Raw genomic sequence first — 23269 nt, 5'->3', positions numbered from 1 at the left:
TTCAGTGCCAAGACAGGGTCTTGCATGTTAATCTTTGCAAAGGACTAATGATGCGTTTGACAGTCAGAGTAACTTCTCTGCAGACAGAGAGGATCTTGGTCAGCTAATGCCTTGACTGATGGGTCTAAGGAAGATCCGCCTTAAAGCAACCAGATCAGTCAAAATTACATTAAAATCTCAAAGTCAACTGCAAGAGAAACTTACCAGTTCCCACTGGAAGTAGAGCTATTTTGCAGGACTTCATGTCCCATGGGAAAGATTTCAAACAGTCCTGTAGTGAGCTTCAACCCCGCTAGCTGTTACAGTAGAAAAGGAAAGTGCCTGAAATTCCTGGTATAAGCATAAAAAACTCCAAGCTTTCACTTGTCTGCCTAAACAGTCACATAATCACACTGATTGCATATGCCCAGGGCTGAGCCACTCATTTTCGTATTTAAGATTTCTGACTATTCTATTCTGAAAGGCCAGAATAGAATAGAATTCAACCCTACTAGCTGTTACAGTAGAGAAGGAAAGTACCTGAAATTCCTGGTATAAGCATAAAAAACTCCAAGCTTTCATTTGTCTGCCTAAACAGTCACATAATCACACTGATTGCATATGCCCAGGGCTGAGCCACTCATTTTCGTATTTAAGATTTCTGACTATTCTATTCTGAAAGGCCAGAACAGCACTATTCTGCCTCTTACCATAGGTCTGAGGAGTGAGTTTTCTAGTAAGTTTGCATTGCAATAGTTGAATGTTCTTGCTTTTGCTGAGGGGCCTCTGAGTGCAAACAATATGTAGTGCGTGGATCCTGTGTTTGAAAGGTGCTTTAAATAAACTGTAAGGGAGAGATTTATTACTCCAATAATTAAATAGAAAGAGTAAAACAAGTATTTATTAAATGCCGGAGATTGCACGATGGGCCGTTGTTCCTGCTGAGTACTGAATGAGTACTGACAGGCATCTTCTGAGACCAAACAGTCCGGCATACCCCTCTGAAAACCCAGTACCCATTGGCACTGCAGTCAGTATGAAAATACGCAGCTAGGGCTGATCAAGAGATTGTTGCCCCTGACTTTGGATGTCCATGGGAGAAAAGGGGACGATCTCCTTTAGTGAATTCTCAGTGTTAGCTGAACAACGAACCCTATCTGACTGTAAAAATATGCATTTGAGGCTTAAAGAGTATGTTTACAGATCATGGAAGGAGGGGCTGGCCACTTGGGAGGAATATAAGTCTGTTGTCAGAGGATGTAGGGAGGCAGCTAGGAAAGCTAAGGCCTCCTTGGAATTAAACCTTGCAAGAGAGGTCAAGAACAACAGAAAGGGCTTCTTCAAATACATTGCAGGTAAAACCAACACTAGAGGCAATGTAGGCCCACTGATGAATGAGGTGGGGGCCCTGGAGACAGAGGATAAAAAGAAGGCGGAGTTACTGAATGCCTTCTTTGCCTCTGTCTATACTGCTGGAGGCTGTCCTGAGGAGCCCCGGACCCCTGAGGCCCCAGGAGAAGTCAGGATAGAGGAGGAGTCTGTCTTGGTTCATAAGGGCTCGGTCAGGGACCCATTAAGCAATCTGGACATCCATAAATCCATGGGCCCTGATGGGATGCACCCGCGGGTGCTGAGGGAGCTGGCGGAAGTCATTGCTAGGCCACTCTCCATCATCTTTGCTAAGTCGTGGGCAACGGGAGAGGTGCCTGAGGACTGGAGGAAAGCAAATGTCACTCCAATCTTCAAAAACGGCAAGAAGGAGGACCCGGGTAACTATAGACTGGTCAGCCTCACCTCCATCCCCGGAAAGGTAATGGCACAACTTGTCCTTGGTGCTGTCTCTAGGCACATCAAGGATAGGGGGATCATTAGAGGCACTCAACATGTCTTCACCAAGCGGAAGTCATGCTTAACCAACTTGATAGCCTTTTATGAGGACATAACCCCGTGGACAGATGATGGGTAAAGCTGTGGATGTGGTCTATCTCGATTTCAGTAAAGCGTTTGACACGGTCTCCCACAGCATCCTCGCAGCTAAACTGGGGAAGTGTGGTCTGGATGATCGGGTAGTGAGGTGGATTGTGAACTGGCTGAAGGGAAGAAGCCAGAGAGTGGTGGTCAATGGGACAGAGTCCAGTTGGAGGCCTGTGTCGAGCGGAGTCCCTCAAGGGTCGGTACTGGGACCAGTACTATTCAATATATTCATTAATGACTTGGATGAGGGAATAGAGTGCACTGTCAGCAAGTTCGCTGATGACACAAAACTGGGAGGAGTGGCTGACACAACGGAAGGCTGCGCAGCCATTCAGAGAGACCTGGACAGGCTGGAGAGTTGGGCGGGGAGAAATTTAATGAAATATAACAAGGGCAAGTGTAGAGTCCTGCATCTGGGCAAGAAACCCCATGTATGAGTACAAGTTGGGGACAGACCTGTTGGAGACCAGCGTAGGGGAAAGGGACCTGGGGGTCCTAGTGGACAACAGGATGACCATGAGCCAGCAGTGTGCCCTTGTGGCCAAGAAGGCCAATGGCATCCTGGGGTGTATTAAAAGGGGTGTGGTCAGCAGGTCGAGAGAGCTTCTCCTCCCCCTCTACTCTGCCCTGGTGAGGCCGCATCTGGAGTATTGTGTCCAGTTCTGGGCCCCTCAGTTCAAGAAGGACAGGGAACTGCTAGAGAGAGTCCAGCGCAGAGCCACGAAGATGATTAAGGGAGTGGAACATCTCCCTTATGAGGAGAGGCTGAGGGAGCTGGGTCTCTTTAGCTTAGAGAAGAGGAGACTGAGGGGTGACCTCATTAATGTTTATAAATATGTAAAGGGTAAGTGTCACGAGGATGGAGCCAGGCTCTTCTCAGTGACATCCCTTGACAGGACAAGGGGCAATGGGTGCAAGCTGGAACACAGGAGGTTCCGCATAAATATGAGGAAAAACTTCTTTACGGTGAGGGTGACCAAACACTGGAACAGGCTGCCCAGAGAGGTTGTGGAGTCTCCTTCTCTGGAGACATTCAAAACCCGCCTGGACGCGTTCCTGTGTGATATGGTCTAGGTAATCCTGCTCCGGCAGGGTTATTGGACTAGATGATCTTTCGAGGTCCCTTCCAATCCCTAACATTCTGTGATTCTGTGATTTGCTGTTTGATAAAGTGGCTACTACAAATCTTAAACCAAATGTCTGCAAGGTACAGCCTAGTATTGGGCTTCTTCAGTCTTCTGCTGATCTTCCTCCAAGTGTTTGATGCTGATGTCCCTTGGTTCATAAAGGTTCAACCTACTAATTTCACCCTATACCTAAATTAGGGACTAAGGACTGAACATCTAATAGCCCCATGCTAAAAAGAGCAGAAGCAGATGGTGCTGCACCTGTGTGAAAGTATTAGTGATTGTAACACTATCTGCCCAATTACTTCCTCTGAATAATAGATGGGTCATGACCAGGTTATATCAATTGATCCTTCCAGCTTCTCTTCTATAATTGTCAGGAAATTTCCCTTTCCAGGCTCAGTTTCACAAACACGTAATTTAATAGGGGCATGGTTGAATTGCTTGGCTTGTATGGTTATATGAAAATAAAGGCGGAGAGGTCAAGAACATACGAGCTTGCACAATTTGGGGGGATGAGTTGGAGGGTCATAACATTTATTGCTAGTCCATAGTGAAAAAGGGCCCTGCAAATAGTGAACTTGGTGTTAGTTTTGGGTGCTTCTTTCAATAGCAGTGAGCGTTCCATGAAACCTCCCCAGCACCTGCGTAGTCTCCGCTTTTGTATAAACAGCACAGGGAGTGATAGTGTGTCCTAAAAGATTGACCTAAGCTTTAGGTGTAAACAGCTTTAAGGTTATCACCCTTCTCAATACTTCCAGTTCACTACTAGGTGCTACTGTGTTGCCTTCTCATTCACAGGTTCTCGGCGTGGTTTTTGCAGCAGCACCCTTCTGAAAGGCTGTTACCTACCTGCACTGGTCCCTGCTCCCCTCTGGTTCCCCTGGCCTCCTGTAACTCACTCTTTACAGTGAATATGAGATTAAGTAAAAATATGGGATGTATTTTTTTCATTAGTCAGCTGAGATATTTTAATACAAAGCAAAAATCCTCTACGTATGCCCTGTCTCATACATACATATACTTATTAGGGTAACGCAAGCTGGGGTGAAGGAGCAACTCCTAGTGTGTACCAGTCCTGCAACACACGCAATGCTATTCAGTCCCTCTTAACAATTTTTTAAGGGTTACTAAATTTCAGTAGTCTGCCAGGTCATATTCATGCCGTATGTTCGCTGGCAACTATGCTGACTACATGCCTCTTTTTTTCAGTGAGGATAATTTTCTTTCAAATAGCTTTTAATTCTTGATGGAGTTTTCTCTCTGACTTCCCATTTTTAAATTAAGATGACACTTTTTTTAATGGTTTCATTTATGTTCTGTTATGAAATTACATCTGCTTTTGCATGTCCCTGCATCATTCTGCCCTCCTCCCTCAGTTCCAGTAGAGCTTGCCTCAAAATATCCAAAATTATTTGTCTTGAACTGCCTGGGACAGTTGATATTACAAATATGATGTTATGCATAAGCGCTGTCAAATATTCCTCTTCTCCAAGATTTGCTTTTGGCTGCTTCTTATTGGCTGATTTCCTTAAATGGGCTGTGGAAAAGAGAACTTTTCCTTCATGTAGCTTGAGACAGAAATTAAGCAGCCTAAAAATAACTTTGTGAAATAAAATCTATGAAAAGTATGAATTAAAAGAAAAAACACTATTATACCAGAGGCAAGCAAAATTCTTGTTTGCTCCCTACCCATGGGAATCTTTTTTCAGATGCTCTAAGGACATGCAGTAGCTGTCTGACCAAATGCATTTATAACTCCTTTTAGCTACATAAGAGAAATGTGGTAACTGACTTATGCCAGACAAAAGGCCATCAGTACAGAGAACGTGGTTCTTGGTTTTTAGGAGCAAGGGGAATCATATGGGCATACAATAGTAAAATCTCCTCCACTCTTTGTTCCTTGGTACTCTAGGAAAGGCAATCTGTTAGGGAGTAGTAGGGAAATTCAAGCTGAAGATGCACAAGATTTTTGCAAGGGCGTCTGCTTCACAGGATATTGTTGTTCATTTGCTTTTCTGCCATGAGGACTTTGTGTTGCAGCTAGAGTAGGGAAAGGGCAAAAGATGTTTTGGTGTATTCTGAGACCTGGGGTTATTTTAGAAAACAGCAATTCTAGGATAATAGCTTAAGTTAACAATATTCCTTAGCTAGACGAGACCTACCACAGCTTTAGTTAGCGAATATAGAGTGTTTTAAATTTACTTTGGATGAGATCCGTATTCTGAAGTCTATGGTGCATTTTTCCTAAGCCAAAAGACACTTAAAAGGAAAAAAAAAAAAAAAAAGAAAAAAACAACCAAGCAATGACAACAACAAAAAAAAACAAAACCCCAGAAACATCATCAACAATAAAAAAAAAACACCAGACACTCATGCCATTTCAGAACTTTTCAATGGTCCAAGATGTATCTTGAAATATATTGATGATTTCATCCTTTGCAGATGACTGTTCATATTGCAAATGCCACCAGAACAAGCTATTAGTGTGTTCTGAAAGACGATGTGTATTGAACAGCCTTGGCAGTAGAACAATTTTCTTCCTGTAAACGTTCATCATTTTCCTGGTGCAGTCATATGATGAGAGAAGGGCTGAAGAGGTAGGGAAGAAGAATATGAACAAGTCCTATTGCTATTTTCTGTGGCACTTGTGATTTATGGGTAGAGAGTGTGTTCCCTGTCTCAGCACTGAATAGTATGTGTAAGCCCTTCAGGAGAATTACTGTTATTTTAAACATGCTCTGATTTATTTTCATAGAGAAAAAAATGGATAGATGTTTCATGCCACTGACTTTTGTGAGTAAGCACTCTGTGTTTCGCTGAAGCAGCGGTAAAAGCAAACCATACATTAGTAAATGCATTTCACTCATAATTCTTTGTTGCTGCACACTTCATGGGTGCATTGATCCAATGTCAAAAGAAGGGGTCAATTTAGTTTTAAATCCTTACTCTTGTGACAGCAGTTCAGGCTCTGATGAAGGACAAAACATACCTTCAACTGTGTATGGACAGGCACAGTCTCAAACACTTCAAAAAAACAGAGAGGCTTGCTAGGTAAGATGTGTAGCACCTGGCTTCCTGTGGATGTTTTCCATAATATGAAATTAAGGTGAAAAAGTAATTAATTCTGAAGTAAGAGGGTCCACATACACAGTTAGGTGGGAATGGTTAACCTAAATTATATGTAGACAAGCGTTGTAAAAACTGGCCTCTAAAATTGGGGTGTTAAAGGTCAGCATGTGGAAGACTTAATTGATGGGTCCTCTATGGTGCTGACAGGAATATGTAAAGACCCAGATGACTTCCAAAAAGTGTTTGATCACACTAATTACTGGCTAAAGCAGCAATGACAAAGTCCTAAAACTTTTCACCTTTTTTTTTTCTTCACCATGCTCACAGTATTTAAAGAATCCAGTGAAAAAGAAGTAGTAGTTGTTCAGCATCCTCCCTACCTGTGCCTGCAGTGCAGTGGCTTGTTGGACACCCCTAATCCCCTTCCGTCTACATGAAGCAGCACCTTCTGTTCCTTCAGAGGTGACTTCTGCTGTCAACAGTAGTACGTTATGTTGATATCTGGAGAGAAAAAAAAGCTCAATGCGCCCATTAGGGTATGTTTTCTTATGGGCAAATGAACAACTAACTGGAGAGAGGAAATGTCCTGTGGAAAAAGTTGCTGAGTGATGTAGGACAGTGAAAGGGAAGCAAATGAGCAGTTGGTGATATAGAGAGAGAGCGAGAAAGATGTTACAGGTCAGTTCTGGCAGTGAGAAACAAGGTATTTCAAACTAATTATTTGGGAAAAAAAAGACATGTTTTCATTTCCTGAACAATTAGGACAAATAGAAACGACTTCTGCTTTCTTTGGAAAACACTTTTTAAAGCACATCGTGTTAGGAAAAGAATTAAGGATCTGCAATAACAGAAATGGGAAGTCTAATAATTAGCTAATTAAACCTAGACAATAGATCCAGCCTTCATAAATAAGATGACTGCCTGTTTGCTGGTTGGCAGTGAATGCAACCAAACCTTTTGCAAAACATGTTTTTAGTGAAGGATAATTCACTTCCACATAGTGGCTGCTTATTTTCTTAGAAAAAAAATATAACAAAGCAAAGCACCAGGGCATTGATCTTGTAAGCTGAAAAGGGAATCGTGAAATTTCAACAGTGGAATTTTTAGAGTGCCAATGATCCTTGGGGGAGCAAGTCTGCAGTTGGTACAAATAATCAGAGCTTCATTATTCAGCTTCATTTTGTAGGTGGCTTTACAGAAGCTGTAGGTTGCCCCTGGGCAACCTAGATGCCTAGTCAAATTGTTTCACAAATTGTATAGATGGAGAAAATCTTTAGCTGTGTGTTGGGGTGATGTGGGAGGGAAGCATTGCTTCTGTGCATGATTGAATGGCTCATCCCCCTTTTTATCCTCAAACCCCACAGCATCCTCGTGGCAACCTCATTATTACTTGCCTGGAAGTTAATCACGAGTGTAAGTGCGTATTTTTAACTTTCTTGAATGTGATCAGCTTTCTGTACTTGCAGGGACTGTCGGCTCTGTCACTGTAAAGCCAGTGGAAAGAAGTGTGATGCATGCGGCTTTCTGTGCTGTATCAGGACTACCAGCCCTGCTTGGAGGTCCCTGTACTGGACCATTTCACTCTTAAATTAATCATTTTAGGTTAAGCTTTGCCAGAGTGAGTGAGTTCCTGGGATAGATTTTGTTTTTCACATTTGAACAATAACAAAACTGGCGCACTACCAAGAAGGGCAGTGGCTGGGGTGGGTAGGAAGGAAAGAATCACGTAGGAAATAATTGTGTAGGAGGTCTTTGAGTATGAGGAAGTAGAAACCAAGGTCTATAACAGATTTGTGATGAATACATACATTCAGCTATAAGTAGTATCTGCATAGAAAATTGATCTATTTTTTGTTTGCAGGATTTATATCACTGTTTTAATGTGCTATTCTTGGTTTTTCCCAAATGTATTAATCTGCAGGTAAGTCTGAACTGGAAAATTAAATGTGAGCAACTCTGAACACTTGGGAAAATTCAGGCTGCAAATCCCAACTCAGGATTCATACTCATCTCTGGTGAGTGTGTTAGATTGTGAGAGAAAGAATCACCTGGAAATTTGAACTTTGGTGGAAAACCAGCTGACTGCCCAGGAGTTGTGGAGTGGGCATGGGATGGAGGAGAGGGGACCTGTGGTCCTTGCACAGCTCAAGTACTTGCAAGAACCACATGTTCTCTAGTAATGGAAACAACAAAATGTCCTGAGCTCCCAAACTGTCTAGTGCTCGTAACTGTCCGTTGGATGTCTATGGAAGTGAATGGCTGACATTACAACTTTTCTTTATTTCTATGGCAGTGTGTTTCTTCAGAAGCACACATGGGGGCAGAGGAGGAGGGGGAAGCTTTGTCAGTATGTGGATTACCAGTGAAGCAAAGGGCTGATCATCTTAAATGCACTTCTGAAAACAGAAAGTAAAATTAATGGCAACCATTGGGTTTTTCTTCAGGAGACAGCTATGCAGGCAAATTGCACTTGCTAAATAGCTTTTTAGCACTTTCTCTGATCAGGTTGACACTTTCTGTTTTCTTAATTAGAAGCTGCTGGAGTGCTTGAGGATTATTTTCAGTCCTTGCAAGACAAGAATGACTAGTAACTTGTTAATGTTTATTTAATTTTTAAAACATGTTGGTTTAAACAGTACCCTCTGAGGTCTATGAGAGGATGTCACGCAATTGGGGTTGGAAACAGAGCACTGCATAAACAGTAATACTGACAGCAAGGCAGAAAGATGCCTTAAGAAACATTGCCAGGAATGGAAGTTATTGTGCAGGACACCTACCAGTATTTGAACCTTGATGGTTTTCCAGTCATATGGTGTTACACCCTTGCACAGCAGATCCTTTTCTGGAGACTCTTTTTGCCACTGTTTTCTGCTGTGGATGTGTGTTTCGTACTCACTCATGAATAAATTCTGGATGCTTTTGAGAAATCAGGAGGCAGTGCCTACCTTAGCCTGCCTTGGCAGCTCTACTAATTCTTGGGGGTCCCTGTGAAAGACAGAGCCTTGATACAGATAGCTCAGCTGTTGTCTTGGCAGTCTTCTCGACACTTTCTTTTTTGGTATACAGCTTTCCTACCTGGAATAGAATAATTTGGGTGCTTTTTTCCCCTAACTATTTTTTCTGCTCCTATTCTCTGCTTATTTTTTTGTTACAATTCAGCCAATCATCTCCAACTTTAGGCCTTGGCACGAAGGCCTCTGTCCTGCTGCGGAAGTGGTGTGTTGTGAGGTGCACTGTGATACTCTGCTAGGGAGAAGCGATCCTGGATGATATCAAAGAATTTTTCAAAGCAACACCACAAAGATCTGTGGGGTTTGTGCTGCTATTGGCAGGAATACCTGGAACAAAAAAGCAAGTGAGCTTCTGGGTGCTTTAGATCTGAAAGAGAAGCAGCAAGTGTCAAGGTTGAAAGTAGGATGAGGCAATAAGCTTGATCTGGTTCTCAAAAGTGCACTGTAGTTACTTTCTGAATTCTGGGGCACTCTTTATCTTTCTTTCCTTGGTTCTCAGAAGGACACCATGAGTTATGCTTCCTCTGTGAAATCTCATGCTACATCACATGTTTCATACATGCATGGCAGAATTTTGTCTGTCAACTTAGCAAGGGTGCTTTGTTTGGTCTCCCATTCCTTCCCCCCCATCTCCAACAGCCTATGGGACTTGGCCAGTCAGCCAGCATCAATAATTAAGTGAATGACAAATACTCACTGTAGTTATTTCATGATCTATTTGTTTGCACAGACTAGTCACTGAACAATGACAAATAGTAAGAGAAAGTATCTCAGACTCTTTATGCTCAATTTATGAGCAGCAATGAAGTAACTGCTTATCTATGAAAGTAGTACAATGCCTAAATGAAAAGGGTAAGAAAGCCAATATAAAGAGATGGGTTTAATCTTCCTAGCTGGTGGTTAACGCTACATTCAGATACGTAGCTATTTGTAATATACTATGCAAATATCCATTTACTGCCTCCTTAATGTGGCATTTACTTTATTTTCAATATGTTGTGGGTGCATATGTGTATTTAATTTTTTAACCTGTTAAAGATTCTTATAAGTACTTTCTGCTGTCATTTACTTAGGGGTTTTGAGAGGAAGTAACCCTAAACTGTTCTGTTTTGTTTTCAGAAAACAGCCAGAAGTGACAAAACTTGCCAAATCTCTTCATTTCCTTGAAAGCACAGATGTCTAAGGGAACGCTGCTTTGCAAGGACTTCTGCAACCTTTGTTTTTGACTCCTCTGGAATGTGACACGTTATCGCAGTTGCCTAAGAAGGCTTTAGTTGCAGGTTTATCATATACTCCAGGCTCATGAACTATTTCCCTGGGGACCACACTACATTCTTGATTTGCATGGCGTCTCGTGGCCAGCCAGCACCATTCAATTCCTGTCCTCTTGGCATCCTGTCTTAGAAAATGACCTTCTATTCTCCCTCAGTAGCTCCAAGTTGCTATTGAAAAAGTGCCTGCTGTTCAGGAAGACCCACAGGGGTGTCTGGCAAGAGAAAACAGCATTTGAGTCTAGGAAGTTTCAGTGATGCATACACACACACAGAGACAGTCATCTCAGGAAAAGCAGAGATGTTTATGTTCCTGTCTTTGAAATGATAAAGAATACAGAAAAATTCCAAATATGTACAGTATGAAACAGGTGCAGAGGAGCCCAGTGGCACACAAAGGGCAACGCATAAAACCCCAGCTTCCAAAACATGGGCTGAATTTGTGCTTTGCAAAGTGCAAATTCATAATTTGTTTCCAATATACAGTTGGGTAGATGCCAGGGTGGGGTGTGTATTTTTATTTTAGTGGGTTTTTTTTTTTTTAAGAACTCAGTTTTGAGAGGAAGAAAAAAAAAGAAATAATCCCTTTTTAGGAATTCATTGCCAAACTGTCAAGGCAGTTCTTGAATGGTAATACTGTAGACATTAAGATATTTGTAGGCTTGGCAGGATCCCTATAGAAGAACATTTTTCATCCAATATGCACTTAATTATCTTAATAGAGGACACAAGTAAAGCTATGTTAAATTTTTGGGAGAGGGTGCCCACTATCTCCTCTGCACAGAGGATTGACACTCTAAGAATCACATTGTGCTGATAGGAAAAACTCTTATTATTTCCTTAACCATCTCAGAAAAAATTCCAATTGTATTTTTTTTAATCTATAAAAATTTTCATAATGGCACAGAAAAACATTTATTTTATCTTACATTCATTAGGCTGTCATTCCAAACTTTAACTATGCATTCCCAATTGAGAAGACGGAACAATAAGTTCCTGGTTCATTTTGTAGCAGTTCCTTGCAAATCTTACAGTTCCCAAATTTAGCAAGATGGGTAAATGCATATTCAGCTGCATGCATGTTGTTTTCAATGGGTACTTACTTCAATTCCTTGCTGATATGTGTCTATCCTGTGTATTCTAATCAGTTTGATATTTTTAAGAAACACAGTCTAGCTACATTTTATAACAGCATTGCTTGTGTGGAAACCCAGTCTGTAGGGAGCATATGCATGCGTATGGTGATTTTTAGAATACTTACATATTCGAGTGTACACGTGAAGTCTCTGCAGCATATGGACCTGTGGTGACTTTAGGAAAAAAAAAAAAAAATCATGATTTAGTGGGTATAGACTGGGCAATGTAAAACATGAGCTCCAGATCATAGAGTTGTCAAGGGTCTCTTAAGGAAAAGGGAGGAAAGGAGGAGTTTATTCCATCTATTGCCCTCCTACAGGGAGCACCCCTACTTGGTCTGTATATCTGGGATTAGAGGCACTGTGAAGTAGCCAGTGACCCTAAGAGAGCGCGGTTGGGTAGGTTTCTGACCATGGCCCTTTCACTCACCCAGAGGGTGAGGAGTGTCCCGAGTCACAGAAATAAGGTGCCTCCAGCAGTTTCCTCTGCGGGGTGCCGAGGGTGTGTGGTCCCTGGTGCTGGAGCTGGGGATGCCCTGCCTGCCTTCAGCTGCAAATACGTATCTCCCCCAGGTACGATTCAGCCTTACTGAAGGGCATTGCACTGCAGCTGACAGTGTATATTGCTTCTTTAAAAAAAAAAAAAAATAAAAACAATTATTTTTTGAAGGGTTTTCTAGAATGTTTAAAAACCCAGCTAAGGAACAGTGCCCTCGGAAACCTTGGCTCGCTACCCAAGCATTTTTCACTCACGTTTCGGTTTCAAAAATAGCTCTTGTTGTTAAGGCTAATCTCAAGACAATAACAAAGTAATGATAATGATGATAATAAAAAATCTCCACCTCCTTCAGAGACTGGGTAGAAGTTCATACCCTCATCTTTCTTCCAAATCTAGACTTTCCCTATCATAGCTTTTAAGGCAATTTGAATGTTACTAGTGACTAAAAAAAAGTCCTATCGCTGTGGAGCACCAAGCAGGAGTTTCAGGGCTGAATGCCACATTGGTGGTGGTGGGCAGGTTTTGGGGGTGGGAAAGACCTTAAAACTACAACATCTTTCACTGATTTCAGACTTAGAGGGCATCCTATTGCTGCTCCATGTCAAGCTGAGGCCAGCTTTCCTCACCTTTCTCAATAACTCCATTCTTGATATTATTCCCAGGTTTTTCTCTCGAATACTAAACCCCAGTGATACAGTATGCCTGCAGTCTCACATGGCTATATGCTCCCATGCTGATTTTTATCTTAATCCTTTGATTTGGTTTAACCAGGTAAGTTTACATTGGTTATACAATAAGCTCTTTAGGTAGGAACGCTGAATCTAATTGCAGTCAACTATCACCACTTTAGTACTTAGTAATGCTTTTTCTGACAAGTCTTCAGAACTTGCTGTTGAAACAAAGCAGTTGTGCTTTCCTCTTATTAAAAATAAAACAATAAAAATGTTAGTAATTCCTTTTCCCTCTCAGGAAATGGTTGATGGATGCGGTTTGAAGTTTGTTGTTGTTTTTTTAATCTCTTATGACATTTTTATGTGCCTGTTGAATAGAAAGCTATAAACAAAAATCTTACATATAATGTTGCTGAAAACCTTTGTTAACAATTTTATATTTAAAAAAAATTCTTTATTATTTGAAAACTAAGCAAAAATGGAAATATTTTTTCCAAAAGCTTTTTTTTTGCAGCTAAAAACTTTCCAACAGACAGCATATAAATATTTATAATGATGCTTGAAAATTTCTTTTTTTTATTTAAGTAGTGTTGACAAATAGGATTTCAATCAGCCCTAATTATTACTACAGTCATTGATTTTTGGAGGGCAGCTGTACTCAACAAAGAGAATATCTGAAACATGTTGCAATTTCTTCCCCAAACAAACTTTTGCTTATCTGGTAATGATACAAATTTTTAAAATTTTTTATAAAATGCTGCAGAATTAAACTGTTAATCTGAACATTAAAAAGATTTGAAATCTGTGAGGTTCATTGCTAACTAGGATAGAAAACCTAGTTCAAATCGGTCACCTGGATTACATTGGGAGACTGCTGATGGTAACTTAAAAAAAAGACAGACAAGAAATTGCCCAACTGGACTAATACTGGCTCTGTGTACAATGTCTTTTCATTCCTGACTAGTTAGATGATGTTTCTTTGCTGGAACAATGATGCATTCATCTCCCCAGGGGCTCATGTCCTCATGTAAGTGTTAACATACATTTCTCTCTAAAAGTTTTTGGTCTTGTCCAGCTGAGGTCATGGTAATTAGAGATAGAAAAGACCCTTTGGATCACCATGTCTTTCCCCCTGCCAATGCAATTCTGTTTTTTTAGGAGATGTATTTACAATTGATTTAACAAAGCTTTGGAAAAGTGACTCAAGATGAGGCAAATGCTCTTTGCTGGGGAGACCGTTGCACATCCAATAGACAATAAGAATAATAATTTTTTCTGATGTTTTCTTATATTTTCCTTTGCTGCAATTATTTTTTTCATCTGATAGGCACCTGAGAATCCCCAGTAACAATTCAGTTTGGAGATTGTCTGTCATTAGCAACTTCCTACTTCATCACATTGTGCATTAGCTCACTCCCTGAGTAGACATTTGGTTCAGACCTCAGCACATGATGTGGACTTTCTTAGCTTTTTATTGCTCTGTTGTTGAGCTGCTTTCTTTCCTGGAAATTCTTAAGCTCTCCTGGGCTTAAAGTCAAGTTTGCTACATGTGAACAACAGCATGTCAAACAAAGTCAGACCTGCAAGTAAAGATTTTGGTTTGAGGGAGGTTTGGTTTGGGGGAGAAAGGTTTTTTTTCTGAGTTCCTCTTCTACTTCTTGTTCATAATACCATCTCAGTTAAACTATAATTATCAGTCAACTCTACCTCTCCCCAACACGTCTTTTGACTAGATTTAAAAGATTGATTATGAGCTCACTTAGTCTGGGCTTACATCATTGTAATTCCATATGCTAAAACCATAACTCTGTTGAAGGCAATAGCAGTTTTTACCCGTTTTCCCTGGAGTTAACTGGTGCAAGTCAGATGTCAACATTTCCATTGTTACCACATGACCCCTCTTGTATGTGCTAATGTATCTATTTACAAAGACAGGTTTTTCTTTCCCTGCCTTCTTCACTGGGTACTGGATGATGGGAAAGCTCCATGTTCTGTCATCTTTAAATAAATACCCTTGTATTTAAAAAAGGAAAAAAAAAAAGGAAGATGTAATTGTTTTCAAAAGCTTGATGAGAAGGAGGCTGCTTTCTACTTGTAAGTGGTGGTTAAGATATAAACAAAAAGAATTGGGAGATTTATTTTTTAAAACCCTCATGTTCATAGTTGGCTCTGCTTTAGCGAGAGGTTGGGCTGGATGATCTCCTTAGGTCCCCTCCAGCCTGTGTTAGCCTGTGAGCCTATGAACCTGTTTGAGGTGACAATGGGTAATCTAGCTACATTGCTTAAGGAAATGTCAGTAAAACATTATTCAGTAGAAATTCACTGTCTGCTTCTCTTTCGCATAGCTGTTTTTGCACAGAAAGAACCACAGGATTTTAGAATTAGTTTTTTTAAGTAAGTCTCAGAATTTATCACTATATTTTCTTTGCTCTTTTCTGATATGAGACACTATAAGAGACATAGTTTTGTCACCGGTAAGCTAAATCGCCTGCCAAGCTCTGCTTTACAGGTAAACTGTTGCTTTTACAGAGAAGATAAAAGCTCAAGAGGAAAAAAAACCCACACAAAACCACAGCAACTTTCAAACAGCATGCAGACAGCAGGGCGTCTTATAGACATCCATGCTTCCACAGTCGCCTTTTGAAATACCAGCAATTATACTGCATGAGGCACTATTGCTACTCATGTGCCAGTTGACACTTCTTAAAAGATGAATATTAGTTACATTTCCTCCTTGTGAGACACTATGAAATTGCTTAGCATTTTGAGCAAGCAAGCGTGTTTTCTAAGAAAAATATCCCTTAAAAAACAAACAAAAAAGCCACCAAAAACCCCAAACAAACACCACACAACCAAACAACTTGGCATCTTTAAGTGGCATAGGATACTCATGGCATAAATAAAAGCTCACTTTCTGTTGCAGGAAAGGGTTGGTGTCCGTACTGCCACTGCAGCCTCACCACTTGAAGAGTACTGGGAATGTGTATGACACACAGGAGATCGTAAGGGAAGAAAGCAAAGGCAAGCTGTGGAATAAAAAGTTAGTCTGTGTCACCAACTCCAGTGCTAAAATATTTTGTATCTATCACGCAGAGTTCTGATTCCTGCCCCTACACCACTGTGGGGTTTTTTTAAGCACTTCTTAAAATTTCTAATAAGAAACGGTCTTTTAGGTTCATGGAACTCTTTCACAGAAAGAGAAAGAAAAGAATTGAAAAACTGGCTCTCAAAGGCTGTGAAGTAACGTGCTTTCTAGAGGTCTCTTTGTCCTCATGTTGTTCTCACTGTGTACTCACAGAAATTAGAAATGCGGAGACAGGTTTAGCAAAAGGGTTTGGTTTGTAGGAACTCCCAAATTTCTCTCTGTTATACTCCTTTCTTACTATGTGGTTGGCATTAAAAAAAGAGATGGAGAAGCTGAACTGGAGAAACTGAATGGCGAAGGCAGAAAGAGAGTGCTGTTCTTGGGGGGGAAAAACAAAAATAACCAACCAAACAAAAGAGCTTTCCAAAATATCAACCAAGGCTTTGAATTGTTGTTCCTTTCTTCTACTTGCAAAGTGTGCAACAGCAAGCGAGCTGAACAGAAAATGAACAGGACCTGGTCTCGTAAGGGTCATTGCCAGAAGGGGCAGAAGGTGGACGTGATCTTTTATCGCCTGTATTTCAGTCATAGAGTATCCTCACACGATACAGCTGGCACAAGCGGTAGCATCCTACCTCCTGCGTCACCTTTCTCTGTGCTACACAGCCTTGCCATAACCGGATGCCTCATGTGAGGGCAGACTGAATCAGAGTCTGGGTTCATTAACTAAATAGTACTCGTGCAATAAAGTACTCTTGTCACTGTCCATTGAGGAGCAAAAGAAGCCTGAAATGGGAGTATCTGATGTTCTGGCCTTCCTCAGGAGCTCCGTGTTGTGCGAGCCTAACGTTAAGTAATTTCTTGTGCCTGTCAGATTTAATTACAAGCATTTTCAGAGCACAGCAGTGAAACGGCTAGCAATAAACCTGCAGTGCAAAACTAATCCACGCCACTCATCTTTCATTCTGGTACACGTTTGATACAGTGACAGACCAATTGTATTAGAAATTATGCTCAGTGAGTAGCGTTCATTTCTTTCCGTTAGCGGCACCGGTTTTAACAAAACGTGAACTGTTCTATGCTCTGAAAGAAACAAAAAATGTTGCTCAGGACAGGCAAACTAAGTGTTGTTTCTCTCACACAGAGTCAAATGAAATATGGTTGATATTTACCACTGTGAATTGGTTCTGAATGTACTTTGTGTCTCCATCAGCTGCCGAGTTTAGATATCTACAGTCTTTGCTAGTATGAAGGTTAGGGAGGGAATTAAAAAAGTAGATGTAATAAAAGGAGTATCAAAATTTGTTTTTATTAAGAATAAATAATTTTTTTTCTTTTAACTTCTGAACTGTCAAATTCCAGGTACAAGTCATGACATGGTTTGATACCTACTGCTTTGAAAGAATATTGACTCTTATTTGCGTTTGAGAAGGAAAAAGCTTCATCATTATGGGTGAGTAGTCACAGGAAAACGTGCATTAAATCAAAGCTAACCAATACTGTGCTTAAAAACACATTACCTGGGAAAACAAAACAGATGCTTGAGAAGAGGGATGCTAATTACCATTCTGTTTCCAAAGTTAGTTCTTGCACAAATTGTTTGAGGAATCCTGAACAGATTGTCCCCCTTATTTTTCTGAGAAAGAGCAAATAGACAATTTTTGTTCTATCAGATCTGACCTCTGATCTCTTATCAGAGAGTTGCCTACATCTTTTTCCTTATTTTTTGGGGAGGATTCCAAGAATAGTTGCCTCAGAGGATTTGTTTCCTTTTGTTCTGAGGCCTATAAAAGTCTGATTTCACCACCATTTGAAACCCCTTTAATTCTTGAGAAAAGGATAAATTTTACCATTTAATCAAACTGAATGTGATTTTTCTGCAGTTGCATTGATGAAAAAGAAGGTAACCACTCTGCTACAGGCATGAGGTGTTTTTCTAACAGTAGACCTGTGTGGCCCATGAATAAACCTTGTGTTAAACAGGTTTTGAGGAAGGGATCACTACTGGATTTGAGGATAGCTGGCATCCTTTTCTCTCAAGCTAGAGAGCTCAAGGAGAGCTACTTAAGGCTCCTCTATATGGAGAAGCTGCTGAGGAATAAACTAGTGGGGGAAGTTAAAGAAGAAAAGCTGGTCTGTGGGAAGAGGCTGTTGTCCCAGGAAGTCACCAGTACTTCCTGCATAGTACCTTTGGGTCACCTGGTTCGATTCCTTTCCAGAGATGCTTGAGAGCCTTACCAAGTGCCTTGTGTCACCTGAGTACCTAACCACCTGTGTAGTCTTAGCGTGACACTAAACTAAGGTCGAACTTCATCTTACACTTCCTTGACTGTGCAAGTGTGAGAGCTAATTGCGGGCTGTGCACCAGACCGTTTTTTATGGAGTACAATAGCCACGTTGCAAGCTCATTTCTTTTTTGCTGTGAATTGTGGTGTCAGTTTGGTTTAGGCTCTGCTTTCTAGTGCCATTTATTTATAAGAAAATCTGGGGCTTTTTCATAAATACAGCACAAAAGGCAGAAAACAGTTCTTGTCTTCATTTTGCTTCTGAGAAAAGCATAGGCCATAATGGGTTGCTAGGCAGAATACAAACAAAAAGAACCCAAGCTGAAGTACTTTTAGTGCCATAGGTTTTCAACATGGCATTTAAAGATAGTGAAAAGCAGAGTGGAGTGGCACACTGCTTATTAGTAAGCTGGATCTCTAAGAGACATAATTAAATTGAAGCAAGCAAGGCTTAAATAGGCAAGACTATCCACGTAAGAGTTTCCAGGTATTGACTTAAATTAATTAATAAGCCATTTTAAGCTAACCTATTGCAAATTTTGAATATCAGCATTCATCACAGTGATCCAAACATAGCTACCTCATGCTAATTCCTAAGAACCAAAAAATGATGAGCTAAATAAAGAAGTAAAACAGACTCGCTCAATGACACAGTCCAAGATGGGTGGAATGTAAATAAGAAAAAAAGCCATATGGAGTGTCAGGTAATAATCACTTTATGTAGATTATCAGATATAATCTTTTTTACCAGGAGAAGAGGAAAGTTCTGTTAAATTGCAGGGGACAGAATTTTGATGTAGTTTACACGACTATTGCCAGTGCAACTAAGAACAGGATTTGTTCCACAATTTCAGTCTTCCATGTGCACTTTTATTTCAAAATACCTGATTGTGTGCATGTGTGATGAAGCTATTCTGTTTCTTTAGAGTCTGGATGAGAGTGAAAGGGGAAGAACACCCAGATCCCTTTTTATCTCTCATTATTGTTTTGGCACAGGAAGAACTCTCAATCAATTATGGTATTTGAATCCACTGGCTAAGAGCAGCCTGGCTTGAGGTTGAACTCAATGCAGCCCAGCTACAAACAATGTGCTTTGTCCGTTCAAATGATGTCTCTTTGCTGTAACATCATTTACTGCCACGCCATTGCCAAGGCACACCCATGTCGCCCCTGTCAAAATGTCAGTTTAGATTGGTACAGCGATAGGATTTAATTCAGCTGTCTACATGATGCAGGGTCACTGCTCACAACAAAGCAACAATAAGCTGCTCCAAGCTGGTAAGCTGGCAGTAGGGTTTGGGAGAAGGGTGGGCAAGAGAGGAAGGTGAATGTGTGTGAATAAAACAAATACGGAGCTGTAATTACAGCAAATGTGTTTAGCGTGATTACTTGATAACCTTGGTTTTCAGTTCAGTATGACCATGTGAACTCTGTGGCCAAAACTTTACTGAAACAATAGATATAGCTATGTAACCTTTACTAATTAAAACCATAATAATAGCATGTGACTGTACGGGAATGCATACTTGAGTGGATGGCCAAAGTTAAAGCCCAGTGCAGAGGAAACATTTTTTGCATATATTGATCCAAAACCCAGTAAAGACAAAGGGAATGAAATGAGGGTCTTGTGCCAGGAGCCCCAGATCCTCTTCTAATAAGTCTGGAGCGTTCTGGCCAGGCCTTTTAGCTTCATGTGTTTTAAAAGTAGCTTTTGATTTATGTGCTTTTCTATTTGAGGGTAATCTAGCATGAGACCCCTACGACCTGACCATCAAAAGTACTGTCAGTCAACCATATCCCCTGACTTCTATTGTGCCGAGTCCTACTGAAAATCCAGTCTAGGCGCATTTCCCTGTGTACCCATCCAGAAGCAGTGTATATCACGGAGTTCCTGGGTCTTCTCTTTTCAAGACTCAGTTTCACTGTTTGTAAATGTGCTATTAAAGTTTTAATCCCATTTTTAGGCTTAACTAATATTTTGGGGGGATATTTAGATTTTCTTAGATGAAAGGGCCACAATACAGAGCTACGTTCTGCCAGGTCAGCGACTCCAAACTTAAACTGACATGATGCCACTAACTTCAAATAGAGCTATGCTGACACCCAACTGAAGCTCCTACCCAAAGTACCCAGAGATCTGTTCAAACAAAGTATTGTTTAATATGCTTTTAAGAGGAAGGTAATCTGCTGAAACAGGATTTCTGATTATTATCCTCTGACACTCACTCTTGCTTAAAGCTACAAAGAAGCCATGGCCTGGGATACTAAAAACTCTATTAATATATGACACACTATAGATCTTTTCCTGAATAACTTTTCATTAGCTAGGGTTAATAATGTTTCATAAAGTTTCCATGTCTGCCTTGGAGCAGAAATTTAGAAAGGGAGAAGGAAGAGGAATGGTGCTTCTGGGAGGTCCTGAGGGGAAGGAGGAGGGAAACTTTGAGAGGGAATATGGCTTTTTGTAGAGGGTGGGTGATTGGCATCTGCTAGGGAGTCATGTCTGGGATGGAGGAGGAAGAAAGGAGAAGGAAAAAAAAAGAGGTAGGAAGGCTTCCTGTTCACTCATTCTGTTTGAGATAGACATGGGAAGTTTGAATGACAGGAGAGAAGAGAGGGAGTCCTAACATTTCCAATCCCTCCAGAGAACAAGGGGATGCCCTGGAACAGAAGTTGAGAATCAGTTACAAAGGCAAAACTTGGATTCAGATTTAAGTGCTTTCTTCAGTGTTTTGCTTTTAGAAATGCTTTCATGAATGGGCAGAGGCATAGATGGGATGATAGCAGTTGAAGTGGTGGCAGTGACCTGTCCTTGGACATCAGCAGCCTTCTCATGGAAGAAATGGTGAAGTTTCTCTTGTAGGAATAGAATGGAAAATATAATTAAAAGGAACAAAGTGGGGCAGCTGGAAGCAGATTGTAAGACTAATTGGTGATTATTCTGTGTTATGTGAAATGTTGTCATACACTTTGAGGCCTAGTTAAAAGTCAGGCAAAGGGAATTTTGGCAGGGCATGCTCTGGTGTAAATATGAGGGGGAAAACAGATGGAGCTGTTTGAGAACAGGACAAAGCTTTTTAGTTTTAGGAGTGTGAGGATCAGAAAAAGATAAAAAGAGCAGTCATCCTTGAGGTGTCTACCCATCAAATTGCAAAGCAAAGACCACTCAGATGTAGTCTTGTGGCACAGAACTGGAGCATCATCTGAGATGCCAGAGGCTTAGTGGCAGTGAAGTGTTATGAAAATCATCCTATGGATTTTTTCCTTAAGAAAAAAAAAAAAAAAAAGGAAAGAATAATCAGCTGTCTTGCAAAGAGTGTTTGCAAAAAGAGATGTCCTGGTTTCATTGGGATTTGGTTTCAGTTGGTGGCCAGCCATGGTGATCAAGGCCCTCAGCACTTAAACCCAGGGCAGCTGACCCAGGCTGGCCCACAGGTGTGTGCTATGACATTGACAACAAGCTCACTATAAAAGAGAGGGTTTGCTGGGAAGAGGTGGGGCTCTTTTTCATCTCCTGCCTCTTTTCCCTTGTGATTCCTGAAGCAACCTGCCAGTGATCTGTGGGTGAGTATACTTTTGTCTATTTTGTGTTGTCATTTATATTGATTTCTTCATTTCATTAAATCTGGTTAACTTCAACCTACAAGTCTCCCTCCTTTTCCCAATTCCCTTCCTCATTTGGAGAAGGGACATTGGGTGATAGAAAAACTGCTATGTTTAGCCCTGGGTGTGGGCTAAATGAAGACAAGAGAGCTTCTCACACGCAGAAACCAAGGCCAGCACTTATGCAGGGGAATGCTGTGCAAAATCAATATGAAGTATGTGCAGAAATAAAAACTACGTGCAGGCGTGGCAAGGTATTACATCAGACCGAGAGCTGCACTGCAAGAAAGTGCAATGCATTTCAGACTTGGAAATTTGAAACAACAACAGACTTTTCCTAAAGCATAGGGCATAAGTGGCACCTACTAAATCATTTGCAAGCAAGGGCAAGCTGGGTGAAGAACTGCATCCTTTGTGTTACATTTTCTCTCCCCTTCAGCAGCTGCACGGAAGGTGCACAGATCCGGTCCCCATCGGGTGGATGAGCTGCTGTCCCTCAAAGCTGCATGCCAAACCAGGAGTCAGCCGCATAGCAGCATACTCGTGTCGCTTTGGCAGCGATGGAGCAAGCCTCTCTCCTTCCACCATTGCCCCCCCAGCTCCATCCTCTCCTCGCACAGGAATACCCTAAGCAGGGAAGTATGCACGGGCTGTTTAGCGAAGGGGTCATATCCATTAGGATGAAATTCCAGGGCAGCAGGGACAACAATGGCAGGAAGCGAGGCCCTTGAGCTGGCCCACGCTGCCTGCTCGTAGCCGCACGTTGTTGAAAGACGTGTCCCGCTGCCGGCTGCCCCGTGCCGCCCACCCTTGGAAAGCCCTGGCTGCTCCTGGCACCACCAGAACCGAAAGCTCACCGCAAGTGGAGTTACACGGCAGGAACTCCTCAGTTAATCATGGAATTATTCTATGACTGTACCGCTTGCTCAAACCTAAATCTCCTCTTTTTAACCCTTTGGAAGTTTTAGGTGTTTCATGGGATTGTATGTTAGCAAGCGGGGAGTTCCCCTTTGCCCCTTGCTGCTTTCCCACAGGAAAACCCTCCCATACGAACCCCAGTGTGAGCAGGCTTTGCGTTACAAGCCCAGGTCTCGGATATTTTCAGTCTGTCTGAGGGAAATTACACTTTACTGATTGCTCCTCAAAGTGCATGAGGCAATACACAAATAAGACACAGCGCACTGATTTCACAAGCTTGTTACTGATGTTTGATAAAATGGTGTATTTTTCATTCCTTCAGCTACTGTTTTTTCTGCTTCGTTGAAACTCGTCATCAGTTAAAGTAGGTGTGCAAACGGACCAAGCCCAGGGCACGAGGCCACATCTGGCATTTGCTACAGCGATGCCAGTGCTGTAGCCTGGAAGATGTTTATCTGGCTCTGACCCTGAGATGAGGAGGAGGAGGAGAAGGAACTGGAAGGCTCGTCCAAGTTAGAAAGAGTGTAAGCACATTTTTTCATTTCTGACATGCCGTGCAGTGCTCTGATTGCCTGATAGTGACTGTATGGGAAAATTCCATCTTATCAATTTGTTAAAAATGTCTTTCTCATCGGGGA

The sequence above is a fragment of the Nyctibius grandis genome, chromosome 3 (genome assembly GCF_013368605.1).
Source record: "Nyctibius grandis isolate bNycGra1 chromosome 3, bNycGra1.pri, whole genome shotgun sequence".
Taxonomy (NCBI): Eukaryota; Metazoa; Chordata; class Aves; order Nyctibiiformes; family Nyctibiidae; genus Nyctibius; species Nyctibius grandis.
The sequence above is the reverse complement of the archived record's forward strand: the minus strand, read 5'-3'. Positions refer to the sequence as shown.